The sequence below is a fragment of the Gavia stellata genome, chromosome 1 (genome assembly GCF_030936135.1).
Source record: "Gavia stellata isolate bGavSte3 chromosome 1, bGavSte3.hap2, whole genome shotgun sequence".
Taxonomy (NCBI): domain Eukaryota; kingdom Metazoa; phylum Chordata; class Aves; order Gaviiformes; family Gaviidae; genus Gavia; species Gavia stellata.
This window is the reverse complement of record NC_082594.1, coordinates 117,803,151-117,817,480: the sequence shown is the minus strand read 5'-3', so window position 1 is coordinate 117,817,480 and position 14,330 is coordinate 117,803,151. Positions and strand designations below refer to the sequence as shown.

The window sequence follows — 14,330 nt, the reverse complement described above, 5'->3', positions numbered from 1 at the left end:
GGGAAAGGAATGTGTTGGTGCTAATAAAATTAGAAGTTCAGATACAGCATTTTTTCACCATACTGAAATGTTCAGTTACATTCCAGTTATGATTTTTACCACAACAGAAGAATCTTAGCTAATTATAAGCTGATTTCAAGTAACTTTCATATCTATCACTGAAACTAAAATTATTTCAGAATTGCATTATCATTAGTACTCTCCCAAAATGCACAGAATTTGTGTGTTCCCATGATAGGGCACAGTGACAGAATTCTAATAGAGATAATAAATGAGCATTAAATAATTTATTTTGACCTATTTCAACCTTTTTTCTATTTCACTTTAAAAAGTGATGTACGACCAAAATAAGGAATTAATCTAATTTAACTGTATTGTAGTAAATACTCTGGTGTATGTATTGAATTTAACATAGCTATTGTAATGGCATTACTGATCTTTTATATATAAATTCTGGGGGTTTTTTAGTTTAAGCCTAAAATAAGGGTTTTCTGATAAATTCACTGTGAATTCCACTTCTTAGAACAAGGTCTACACAGAAGTGCAAGCTGGCTAGAGCAAAACAAGTCACTTTGCAAGGTTTTCTATCAGTATTAATACGCAAGCTGGGAAAAAAAATGTCGTTTTTATTTTGTAGGGGAGATTTCCCTCATTTAGTTCTCAAAACCTCTTTTGCTTCACACTGCTTCTTAGTATGAGGCTTGAAAGGAAAAATAAACATTACTGCAGTTTAACAAGTTATCACATGTCCGCTGAGCTTTGCTAATTGTCCATGTTAGCGTGCTCAGCTGGCAGCAAATGCCCCCAGTGACAGGCGAGTTAACTTACATTGCTCAGCACTGATCATGGGCTAATCAGCTCAGCTGGTGGAAGGTGCTGGAAATTGCCAAGCAGTCTCTCCCAGTTAGGTTCAGGAAAAAATACCAAATGATAATTTGAGGCTTTCAGCTATTATTTATCCTGTAAGTTTCTAATGGATACCAATACTGAACAATTAGTTTTTCAGAATAGTTAGTGCCTGCCTTTTTCATCATAGCTAGAGCTGGTTTTAATCAGGAAATGCTATGTAGTTAAAAAAAGGAATATTTCAGGGCAATATATCTGTGTTGAAGGACTTTCAAGAAAGACAGGACAGGCTTTGATGAAATGCTCACTGTTTTCCTATCGGTTCACCTAGCTGGTTAACATGGGAGTCTGTGAGGCAGCTGTTGTAGGTGGAACACCTCAGAGCCATTGCTTCAGTCCTCCAAGGTTGCAACCACATGCTGTACCAGAAGTAGTTATCTATAGCATGTCCGTCACGATACTGCAAATAAGGAGGGGACGTTACAGAGGCTGATGGCCAGTGGCAGGAGCCTGTGTCAGTCAGACGTTTAAGGTGAATCTGCTTCAACCATGAACTCCACAAAGAACTTCAAAAGGCTTTGAAACTCAGGTGGGAAAAATGCTACGTTTCTTTATAATAGGAACTAGAAACTTTGTAAATAGGAAGAATTCAAAGCAGCAGAGTCAGGCATAATAGAAATTCAAAGCATTTTAAATCATTCATTCCTTCAACCCCAGCCCCCTCTGTTCTTGCAAGTGGGTCTTCACATCCAGACTTTCAATCGCTGTGGCTGAGTCTGCCCAATTCTCTTTTGTCACCTCTGGTCCTTGGGAAATGTCATTCCTTCATCCCTGAGGGTAGACTGACTGCTCCACTCCCTGTTCCATGTTGCAGTCATTCTGTACCATCTGGTGACAGCCAAGTTTTCTGTGGGATGCTCTTGCCTGCTGTATGCTCCATCATCTAGGTCTTGCTCCCCTTGAGCATGTCCAGTAGATGTTCCCTGCAGGGAGTCCAATAGTCCTGTCACTTTTAAAGGAACACAGCACAGTTATGGCCAAAGTGGGGGGTGGGGTGCAAAAGAAAGACATTTTTGTCACAGTGGGTGTGGAGGACTCAGTGAAGACTTTCACCCTTTAAGCAGTCTTTCATGGTAACAGGTAAGAATAGAACCCCACACTGCATCTCATGTTTTCTTGCAGATTTCACTGACCGTTGGTATGTCATTGACCTGTCTCCTCATCATGAACATCTTCCCAACAGCAGGCCACATGTATTAATAGAGGTTTTTATAGCATCTATTTAGTTCTACATAGTGCTTTTGACATATGAAGGTTAAACCTTCAGTGCTCTCACAAAGGTTCTGATGGTTTTAGAATTCGTGTTTCCTTTCCACAGGGATTTTTCTTGAAAACAGCCCAGTACCTGTAGCTACAAGAAATCCATATAGTGGGTCTGCATATTGAATAGTATTATTTCTAGGCTCACATCTCCTAGTATACCACTGTCTGTCAGTGCTCAGAGGAAACTGTGATTATTTTTTATTCCCCTTTTTGTCTTAATCATGGTGTCAGAAACAGAATGGTACAATTGGATGTTTTCTTTGGAAACAAGAGCTACAAGACAACCTAAGCCAATCAGAAGTCAAAAATTAGAATTCTATATCCACACATCTGTGATGCTGTCATCAATACTGTGTGAATGTATTCCCAGACATAAAAAATGTAAATTGATGCAAAAGACAAATCAGATTTTATGAAGTTGTCATGCTCTGTGGCAAAACAGGTTGCATCCTCACAAAAATAAGCTGAAAGGCCCTCTTACCTTGTGAATTTAGCATGTCTGAGCAGGCATAGCCTTGAGTCAGATGGTTGGCATCTTTTGCTTTGTCTTCCTGTTGTCATCCAATATATGTATCTTCCTCTTTACTCGCTGGTTTAGAATAGATCTTACAGTCTTTCTATTGGCACATCCTCCCACAGGCAGGGCAAAAATCAGGAATTGAAGTCTAAGAAAAGGAATAACACTGATAGGGAAAATCTGGAGAGGAAACCGCCTAGAGAATGGATGCATTCTGTGCTCACACTGAAACACTACTTAAGAGACTATATTCAGCTAAGTAGTGATGGGAAGACTGACAAATGCTCCAAAATAACACAGTTAAAGGTCATTGTTTCCCAAGAATTTTGGACTGACACTACTGGTAGGAGAGCTGTTGAATGCTTTAAACAGTACATGAAAAGATTGAAATCTCAGAAAACAGCTTTCCTACTTCCGTGAAGGCTTTGGGGTTTTTGTCCTCCAGCCTATTAAAACAAAGAATGTAAATATGTTTTTGATAAGAGGGTTGGTAGGAAATAAGAGATTGACCTCTGTTTCCTATCAGGAATCACAAAACTTACAGCAAGATGTAATTTTAGAATAGGAAGGAGGAGTTAAGAGCTAGGAACATCCAACTGCCCATCTTTGAGTTTCAGATTGATCAGGAAAAGATAAGGTAAATTTTGGGATAACTGAATAGCATGGGTTTTTTCCATGGAGACAAAAATTTTCATTTTTAGTAGTGGTTTCCAAGGCAACAGTAGCTCATAAAAAGACGTTTCTAGTATATAAACAAGCATTCCTGTCAATACAGAGGACATCTACACTCTTGCATCCCTGGTTTTAGATAGACTATGTTATATGATATAAATTCATTTAGTTTAAAGCATAGTCAGGGTTCACCTGTATTTCAGAAAGAACCATGAGCCTCCAGGAAAACTTTTTACATGTAGCAAAATGTGTACATATATATAATCAGAACAGGACCTGTAGCAATACTGCAAAAAGGACTAAACTGGTACTTCTGTTAAAGGTGACACCTTAATATTGTGTGTTAAACATGATTTTTTTTTTTTAGTGAAACAAGAAGCTGCTACTAACTGAACTATATGATACATAAATATATTGTAGATTTCTCTCTCTGATCAGCTGTATTTCTGAATTCAGCCTTAATATATAAAATATTTTCTTTCTTCCAGAATACTAGTTAGAGAACTGATTTATTGCATTGCATCTAGTGAATCATTTGATGAACTTTACGGGTCTGACTCTTCTTAAGCCAGTTGGATAAAATACCCCATCCATAGAGATTTGGAGCTTATTAGATTCATTAGAGGAGCAAAGCAGATTGATGCCAGTAATCTATATAAATGCTGGCAAGTAGCAAAACTTCAGAAAGATCAAGATGAGGACTTATTTACTTTGTTACATAATTTCCACATGTCAAGACATTTTCCATTTTCTCTTACTTGTACAGAGATAACGGATATGGGGGTTAACTTGCTAAAAAGTGAAACAAGACGCAAATTATTTTCTAGTTAATTTGGGATGTCAAACAATAGTTTCTGAATGACCTGAGTACTATGACAAGCATATTGCCTAGACATTTAAGAATCCACTTAATTGGAGACAATGGAGTAAATTGATTATTGGCAGTAATTCAGAAAAAGAAAGAGGAAAAAGAAGTTGTGTACAGGTCTGTATTAACCTATTTTCTTGAAAACTAATTGGTCACATAAGGTCGAGCACCATCATTGTCAAGTAGTTAATTCTGTATGTAATGTGACAACAGCACATTTTGTCATCACCAGACTAAGAGAAACATACTGATAGGCAGGATGCATCATGACCATGTTTGGTTCTCAGCCTGAAACCAGGTACATGGTGTGGAATCCCACCAAGCCTTTCCTTTATCTGGAGGGGTTTTTTACATTTGATCTTGCTAGAGACTGGCTAAAAAATGAGGGGGGTAATGTGGTTTGTAACTGGCTAATGCCCTGGGAGAAGAATAATAATTTGTTCTCCTCGAGTTTTGCAACTTCATCTTGCTGGGCTGAAGCCTGATATGGGTACCTTGCCTGTATACTCTGTTAAAGAAGTAGTTAACTTCTCAAAGCATCTGCAAGAAGTCAAGAAGCAAGTTAATAAGAGCTCTGCCAATGTGCTCAGCCTGCTCCAGTGTATGGGAGATGCAGTAGCTAGTTTTCAAGTGTGTGATGGGATTTGTATCAAGTGGTGGTGAGATGAATCGCCATCATGTGAGTTGCCAGCTTCAGCTGGACCCATTCCCCACCCTCAGAGGATGCATGGGGTTGGGGGTCCTGCAGGTGCCCCCTTCAAGCTTCTGTTGTGTTGGCCTGGACAAAGATAAAATGTGCTCAGGTAATAATGCTCAAGGACAAACAGCCAACGGGTAAAGGAGTGGCCTAAGAAAGGAGTATCTTGGAAAAAAGACTTTGCCTTTTGGCGCTAACAGTGTGAGGTGTGACGACTTTTAATGAGTAGTTATATGTTTAAAAGGAACAGAAAGTCCCAAACTTACTCAGTGTAGGGCATGGTGCTTGCTATTTACTTGGCTTATTTATAGTAGCCGCTGAAGATGAGGATAAGTGTCTTTGTCAAAGTATTTTAATACATTTTAATATATTAATATACATTAAGTATATTAATAATAGATTCCCTGTTCAGCTTTTATCCAGCTGTGATCCCAAGTTCATTTAAGAGGTATCTGGTTTATTTAACCCTCCTGAAAGTTAGTAACAATAGGAATGTTAACAGAATATAACACAGACCGCAACAAAGGCAGACCCTTAGGAGGAAGGTCAAAGGACAAGAATGAGACATGCATATAAAATTACATTCTCTCTCCATGTTTTGTCTAACTTCTGTCAGTATTCTCTTTCTCACTGTAACAGTTGTCATCTGAGCTCTGAGAATGTATGGAAAAAAAGCATGAAAATTTGCATTTAGAAGTACAGAGAATCAAAAGCAGCTTAATTCAGAAAGATTTCTAAATTAAATGGTTGAATTTAATTGTAAAACTTAATATAATAGCGCTCTCATCCCTGCTTTTCCTCCCCCACCACCCCCCCAAGTAGGAACTCCAAATATGCATTTGGTAGAGAAACACAGCTGGCAATTTTGCATTTCACTTTTTCATGCTCAAAATCATTATGCTGATGAACTTAACACAAGTATGCCCTAATATCTTGGCTGTAAAAAGGGTGATATTTTGCACTAATATGACTTTCAAAGCATCATCCCATCATTCATCATAACCTAATTTAATTTCCAATGAAAAGAAGAAATTGTACTGTAATCAGTCTAAAAATTGCTGCCTTTTTGGAGATTTGTAAGCTCTGCTTACAATCCAAGCTTGGATTTCAACTTCTTGTCTCTCTGATTCCTCCCAATTTCATATTAACAAATTGGAGTATTAAACTCTACATGTATGTGCCTTGCTATTTCTCAGATTGGTTCTCTGGTCATCTCTAAGTGTGTTTATGAAAAATGCAGGTGTGCATTTACAAATGCCTTACAGAGTAGGGTCGACAATGAACTTCTTATAGACCTAAAACATCAGTGCTGTTGAAGAAGCATCTAAGAGATAAACGATGAATCTGTTTGTGATGTTTAATACTGATTGTGATTGCATTGACTATTTTTTGGTATAATACTGTCTGGGAACAGTAAAGCATATTTTGGTGTGGTGGTTGTCAAGCTTTCTCAGTGCCTGAAATTTATCCAGTGGAGATGCAAACTTTGTTAGAAACTTCTCATTTGTGGGGTTTTGTGTAGCACATTGCACTTTGGTATCTTTCACAGATCTCTTTAAAGTCTTCCACAGACTCTCAGTGGTCAATATATTCCAGGCTGAAAACCCACTCCACTGTTGGAGTATTTTCTGTTGATTCACTGCATACGTATTTTTACTGAACTCATGGTAACTGCTGTAGCAAGGAAAGACATAAGGATTAGGGTTATCAGAGGTATCCCAACACTCAGAAAAGACCTGTTTAGCTCTGACTGAATACCATTTAAAACAGCCACTGTTCCAGAGGATTAACAGGAAAATGTACCTGCCTACTGCAGAGATGACAAGAGCAATGCAGGATATTCACATCAGGGAGTCTAGGCTAAAAATTTGGCTCAAATGATCACTGGAAACACACTATTTTGCATAATGAATGGTCTAGGTCAGAAATGTACACTCCTGTTTCACAAAGTACAAAAATAAAGGTACGTCCAATTAAGTTAACTGATGGGAAATTCAAAACTATTTTAGAGATGGGAAATGGTTTTATCACACAGTGTGTAATTAAACCATGGAGCCGATTGCCACAAAAAATCATTTGAGCCAAGAGTTCAATGAATATTCTTAGGAAGAAATAATATCCAGTTACTGCAGTCAATAACAATTTTAAAGATATATCAAACCTCGTATTTCAGCCTAGGGGAGGAATAAGGACAGGAAGAAAACAAATACGAAAGAGAGAAGTAGCAGAGTGGATTATTTTCAAGCTTTCACACCTTCCTCTGAAACACCTGATAACGGCTACTGCCGCAGGTTACAGGATTAGAGCACCCTGGGTTTGATTCACTATGGCAATTCTGGCTTCAAACAGTAAGAGTAACTCTAACCAATAAAATAAACTGTCTGTGGATGTGCAGGACGTCTGTTTGTAAAAGTCCTTGAATCAGGACTGCACCCGTCTAACAGACGTGCCCTAACTCATACAGAAGGAGCTGTGCAGGATTCGCACAGTGAAATCCTGTGCCACATGCTGCATGGATGCAAATTAAATCATCCCATGCTCAAGATTTTTCAGTAGGACATTGCTTTTAAGTAGTTTAATTCTGCCAAATGCATTTGTTAGTGAAAGTGATAACAAAATGTGACTGCGGGAATCACGATCGAAATGGAAATGGTTATGTAGTGGAATACAATCCAACAGAAAAACTCTAGGAATAATTTTGAGAAATGGTGTACAGCAGTAGAAACAGGCAGACGAGGGCAAGCGTATAAATCTGCAGAAGTTTAAAACATTTTATGTAGCACTACTGAAACTTAATATAGAATATCAAATGTGATGAAAATCACTGTTAGGGGGAAAATGTTGCAGGGATCAAAAAGGGTAAGAGAATGTAAGGAGGCAGAGACTATCATTTAGTATTTTAGCAGTGCAAATAGTGACAAAAGCTAGCCAAGGTAACTTTTGTAGATAAAACGACTAATGCAAAAACTTCTTTGCTAAAAAAAAAATCATATGAAAAAGACACTGGAGTGAATCTTAGTGATCAGCTTAAGTAACAACTAACACAACAGAAGATCATGGAACTGAACTGAGGAGAAAACTAGCCTAGAAAATGCATCTGCTACGATCAAAAGCAAGCAATAATAGAGCAAATGAAAAACACCAGGCCAAGAGCTTTTCTAAGCCAACATATGAAAGATTACATCAGATATATTCGAGACCTAGCTGAAGAGCCTTAGAACACTGATCCGGAAATGTATTTTAATTGAATTAATTCTTGTTTTGTTATCTGACTTCAGAATGCAGTGATATGATTTGCCTTTTCAAATAAAATTGATCGCTAGCTTACTTTCAAAAGCAGAAAAAAGGGTATTTTTCATTGTTACATTTTTCTGCAGTGCTGAATTTCTGATTTTGCTTTGTAGTTGTCACACACCATTAGGGGAATACTACCTGGCTTTATTTTTTAATTAAGATATGAAGAAACACTAAATAAAATATGCATCATCAAAGGCTAGGTGAAGATTTATGGGACCATTGGTTTTTATTTCATTCTTTGTTGTTAGGTTCAAGACAGAATTTAGAAAACAATTGATATAACTTCTGTGTGTCCTGTATCCATGTTTAAAAATCTACTTTCCAATTTGTAGTTTAATCCCATAATATACAATTGTCTCTTTTTTGGGAAATTCAGGTTTCCTTACCGGGAGATACTGCTTGTTTAATGAGTCTGATGTATACCTGTTTGCTGGAGAGTACGTGGCCAGCCAAAGGCATGAAGCAGCTATACAACATGCTGCCTGGGCAAAGGGAAGACTCTTTCAGCAGACCCATGTTGCTGTTAAAATTCCTTCTGCTTAGCTGGCCGCAGCATTGCTCAGTCCCTGCTGGTAGGGAACACAAAAGAAGTACGACTATAAAGAGAGATTGCCATTTAGAAAAGAAACGAGGATAAGCTGGGGAGCCTCTAGAGTTGGCACCCTTCAAAAGGTGGCTGTTTGTGACCGTACTGTTGTCTTTGGGGTATTTAATAGCCTGCTGATTGACTCTCTTTATCTCTACAAAAAGTTGTCATTAAATGTCTGCACAAAGCTGCAAAGTGGTGGGCTTTTTTTTCTCCAGACAACTTATATTTTGAAATGTTTAAATGTAACAAATATCCTCTTATTTTCACAACTATAATTGCCATTGCTTCTGGTGACCTAATGATCTGATTAGTACTTTGGGAAAGGCAGAGACAGGGTCAGTTTCCCTGCAAGGCTTAAATAATACCTTCCATTGCTTAAGAATAAAATTATAAATACGTTTTACTTCTGCTATAATGAAGGATTATTCACCAAGGGTGTCAAAGCACTGACTGGTTTTAACATTACTAAGGCTGGTGTTACATAACTAACTGGTAGAACGTCTAGAAAGTTATTTGGAGGGAAATGATAGTTCCTTATTTGTTGTTATATAGCTAGTGGGGAAAAAAAGGGCTCTTTTTTTTCCCCCCACAAACAGTGTTATCTCACAACCATGAATGTTAAGTCTGGCTTTGGTACAAGACTCAAAACTTACTTTTATTGAAGCCGTATATATATAGGCAGTGCTACTTCTCTGAGCAAATCTTAAATAGCTATGCAAGGACAGAGGCGAGGGGAAGCCAATGCACTTGAAAATAATTTCCAAAATACCAGTTAAATGAAGACTATGAATCTCAGAAAGCTACAGGTGATGCTTTCAGAAATTGACCACGGCACCAAAGTTATTGAGCTCTCAGATGGACCTGAGAACCTTGAAAACTTCTGTTTGTACACACTGCTCTCCTCCCTTCTAGACAGGTTTCTGGAAACCAAGTCCAATAAAGTTAAGCAGTATGCCAATACATATGTATGTACTATACACTTTATACCATAAGCAGTCACAGCATTTCATTGTTAATTCCTCATACTGTTGATAGATTATTTTTTTTAAAGCTAACGGTTATCAGAATATTAATCCAATTTCAAACACAGCTAGTTTTGTAGCTGCGTATGGACTTGATTGCATGCATTTATAATTGTTTAATTTTAATTTTTAATCAGAATTAACATTTTCAAACTATAATTGAAGAAGCTATTGTAAACATGCAGAACGTACTTACACATTTTTAGCAATACCTTCATTTACTTAGAATGATACTATCCACACTTAAGATTAAAAATGTAGGAGTACTGACATAAAATCAGTTATTGCTTTGTTGCTAATTATGTGAATGAATATAATCCTGAACACCTGCTTTGTTAGGTGATTGCTAATAATGGACCACAGTTTACTTGGTATTTTAATATTCAAAGTATTGACCAAGGTGTAGTGTATCATAAAATATCTTTACTGTGCTAAATAAATTGGAACATACCTGCAGTATGCACAGCTTCTGATATACTGTTTAATGAGTTTAAAGTCAGTCCGTTAAGGTCAGAGCTGTTGCTTTCAGTAGCATGTCAGTTGACACTAATTACTATAGGTTGTAGTAATCCAATATATAGAACAAGTGGAACAAGCCGCTGAAAGCTTTGAAAAAGAATATAGCTTAGTCATATGCTGAGGGGTTCTTGTTCAAAATTATTGGTAGCTTTTAAAGACAGGTTAAGAAACTACATTTGTTTACTGTGTGATACTGAAGTCAGAAGAAGTGAGTGATGCATCGGGAAGAGACAACCATTCAGCTCCAGTGATCCAAACAGCTCAGCTTCAACTCTCTTATTTAGCTGTTGTTTGGTGAAGGGAAAGATGATGTGGATGATTTTTTGTTTTCATTTGTTGCACCACTCTCCATGGGAATTTATGAACTATCTTAAATACTGCTGTCAAAAGTAACTTCTCTGCATATAGCCATATAAAACTTCTGGGTTAAAAATTTGAAGCAGGTTGAAAATTCGAAGCAGTTGGCTTTGCCAGGTTTTTGTAAAGCTTCATAATTAAATCTTGACATATTCCACGTTAGGATGTAATTCCTCTGTGTTATGTCCTTGAGTATAGTCAAATGAATTCCTGACTCTAGTCCTGTATAACAGTAATTTAAAACAAAAAAACCTCACCTGTTAGGCGTGGTTATTTAAAAGCAGTCAGTTTTCAGGCACAGCCAGATGCATATTTTAAAGCTCATAGGGAAGAAACCTTGAGAGGAGTCTCATACTTGTCTTTAGGTGCTATAAGAGATCATCTATGTTTCTGTCTCAATTTTCCCCTGCTTGCATTGTGTTTCGTACTGAGTGTGTTGTGTCAACTGGAGAGCGAACAATTATGACTCTGGAAGAGACCAAAAATTCTCAGCAACACTGCTAGACCATGATGCAGTCTTATTTATTTTTTTAGAATTGGGAATTCTTGTGTCCTAACGACCCAAAACTTGGATGCATATGTTTTTTCTGGAGTTTTTTGTCTGGTTCCTGAGAAATTCCTCCCTGTATTTGTGATAATATCCTACACTGTATTTGCATGTGACTGGCTAGTCCCGTGTTTCCTAATGACATTTATCAATTTCAAATTTATCAAATCAGAAAGAGGCATTAAAATTTTAGAGACATTATTTATGTTCTTATTTAATGAAAATAAATGGTAACGTAGAAAATAGAAATTCTGTTAATTTAGCAAGGACTTGACCCTAATTGATTTTTAGTCTGGAATTCTGACATAGACTCTTCAAGACATATCTGGGGAAAACCAAGATTCCTTTTCTTCCTTTACTTAGGAAGGACTTTTGGGGTGTTTTGTTTGGTTGGTTTGGGGTTTTTTTGCGTGAGGATCAGTGTTAATATATAATGTCACCAAAAGGGGGCGATCAAGATACGAGGGACAGGAGGGAGCAGAGATTTGCAGGAATACAAAGGAGGAAAGAAAGCCTGACACTTCTGAAAGTAAGGAGAGTTTGTATTATTTTTTGCTTTGATTTTGTTATAACCTAATATTTGCTTAAGATAGTAATTCACAAAGAGAGCAAGTAGGGGCTTTTGTGGGAAACACATCAATGTCATGGAGATGCTGAAGTCCAGTCTATACAACTTTATGAAAATGGATGAGAATAGGTTTGGGTGCAAAACGCTCTCAGGAAAATCTCAGGTGCAGTAGTTTTCTGAGCCGTGGTCTTCCGGAGTATGAGTCATCTTCTCCATAGCTATATTATCAAAGAGAATCAGTTATATGTTCTTGTTCCTATGGCACCTCACTGCCTCACCTGAAAATGTAACAGAGGCAAAGCAAGTGATACTACTTTTTCACATCTAGTAGCAAAACCTGGAGCTGGCTCAACTTTGACTGTAGGTTTTAGCATTTACTTTGTAAGACTACAAGGTCCTAGACTGACACTTGACAGAAATTGTAGGCTTTTCATTTGCAAGGACCTGCCCTTTAAAAATCTTAAGTTTAATTTCACAGTCAAAGATGGTATTAAGCTAGTGTCTGGCTGAATAGAATCATAGGAGCATTTAGGTTGGAAAAGACCTTTAAGATCATTGAGCCCAACCGTAAACCTAACCCTGCTAAGTCCACCACTAAACCATGTCCCTAGGTGCCTCATCCACAGGTCTTTTAAATACCTCCAGGATGGTGACTCAGCCACCTCCCTGGGCAGCCTGTTCCAATGCCTGACAACCTTTTCAATGAAGAAATTTTTCCTAATATCCAATCTAAACCTCCCCTGGCGCAACTTGTGGCCATTTCCTTTTGTCCTAGGACAAGAGAAATAGTACAGCTATTTGCTTCTCTGGGTAATATTGCACAGTTCAGAAGGTTTAGGATACGTTAATGATGGAAAAGCTCTCACATAAAAAAGAAACAACTTTTCACATTGTTTAACTACGGCTCTTTATATAAAGGAATCTTGCAAAGGGTAGACCCAGCTAAATACGAAAGGGTGGAGTTTTAGCTTGGTATGATTTTGGCTTTTTTGTTGAGATGTGCAGTACTCGCATTCCACCATCTCCCCCCACCCTTCAGGGAGATCCTCTGGTCCAACTGGTACTGGTGTCAGGGGTTTTGATATTCACTTCAGCTAGAAGAAGGAAGCCAAAACCATGCACGTCTCACATGCTTATGAATTTTTCTGCTCACTTTGATACTAATTCTAATATTTCTCCTGTACATCATATCAAAGTTGTTGTAAATGGGATTCTGTAATTATGGAAGGAAGTTTCTGAAGCAAGATATACACATATGTTAAACTTAATCTACTTACATATTTCTGTAATAGAAGTGTTGACTTAGGTGAATAACTAGGTCAGTCTTGTTCCTAAATTAATCCCCAGTGAAATCACCTAGAGGAATTGCCACTGACCATGTAGGAATCGTGGTTTGCCCTAAATCAGAAGGATAACCATAGAAAGAAATTATTCATTGTTGCCTGTTTGCTTACAAGAATGAAAGCCAGATTATTTTCAGTCACACATAAGCCCTTGGGAATCTCACTTGCACACTTTTCTGTGTTTATCAGATTTCCAAAACTTTGCAATGGTAAACTTACTCTTTTTAGTCTTGCTCTTTGGCAGACTTTCAAGATAGCAGCTCCTTGCCCAGCTGTGAGTTCTTCCCTTCATTATATACACGAGGGGTGCGGGCGATGATTCAGTTTACTATTACTGTGTTTTCCTTTAAACAGAATGCTGCAGGAATATTGCGGCACAGTGGTTGTCTGTCCTAAAAATGTGTTAGACCTAGATTTGTATGAATCTGATAAATCTAGGTCAAACATCATAGTCTTTGCTCAGTACTTATTCAGGCAAAACTCCCATTGGCCTTCAACAGGAGTTTTGCCTGACTAAGCACTGTGGGATTTTGCCCTTAGTATCTGAAATACTTGATCTGTTCCTTGCACTTTGGAAGCGTTCTAGAAGCAAATCCTGTGTCTTGTCCTTGACTGCCCCGCTGTGGCTGGATCATCGTCAGCTTAAAAGGTGGCAGAATCTTCTGTCTCCTGACATTAAGCATGTCTTCATTGACAGAACATTTAAAAACAAACAAACAACTTTCTTCATATTTATTATATTTAAAGTATTTCTAAAATCTATGTGTATTAATTCTGTGTATTACTGCCTGAAAAGGAAATGCATTATTTTGTATTCTAGATTCCTTGTTCCCCTTCTTTCTACTCTAGAGCTTCAGATTTTTGTTAAAGCTATGGGGGTTTGGGGGAAAAAAAGAACCTTTTCTCTTAAATCTCATGGCTTTTTGTTCTCTCCTATAGAATGTTTCACGGGTTCATATCACTGCCTATTCCATACGAGGCTTTTGGTTCACAGTTCAAATGTCAGAAATCCGTTCAATGATGGTTAGGGCCAGTTTTGTGAAGTAACAGATGAGGCAAATTGAGTCATTAATAAGCTCAGAAATTTCACTGCTTTCTTAAAATAATTTTTCTTTGCAAGGAAGCCATTAGATGAATATGCTTAAATGACCTCACCAAGAAATAT

The 14,330-nt window shown here is 37.6% G+C and overlaps 1 protein-coding gene across 3 annotated transcripts in view; it reads left to right on the top strand.

The window, feature by feature from the left end:
- The window catches only part of EPHA6 (EPH receptor A6), a 519,060-nt gene that overhangs the window by 467,083 nt on the left and 37,647 nt on the right, over positions 1 to 14,330 (top strand). The gene's annotated exons all lie outside the window — the stretch shown is intronic.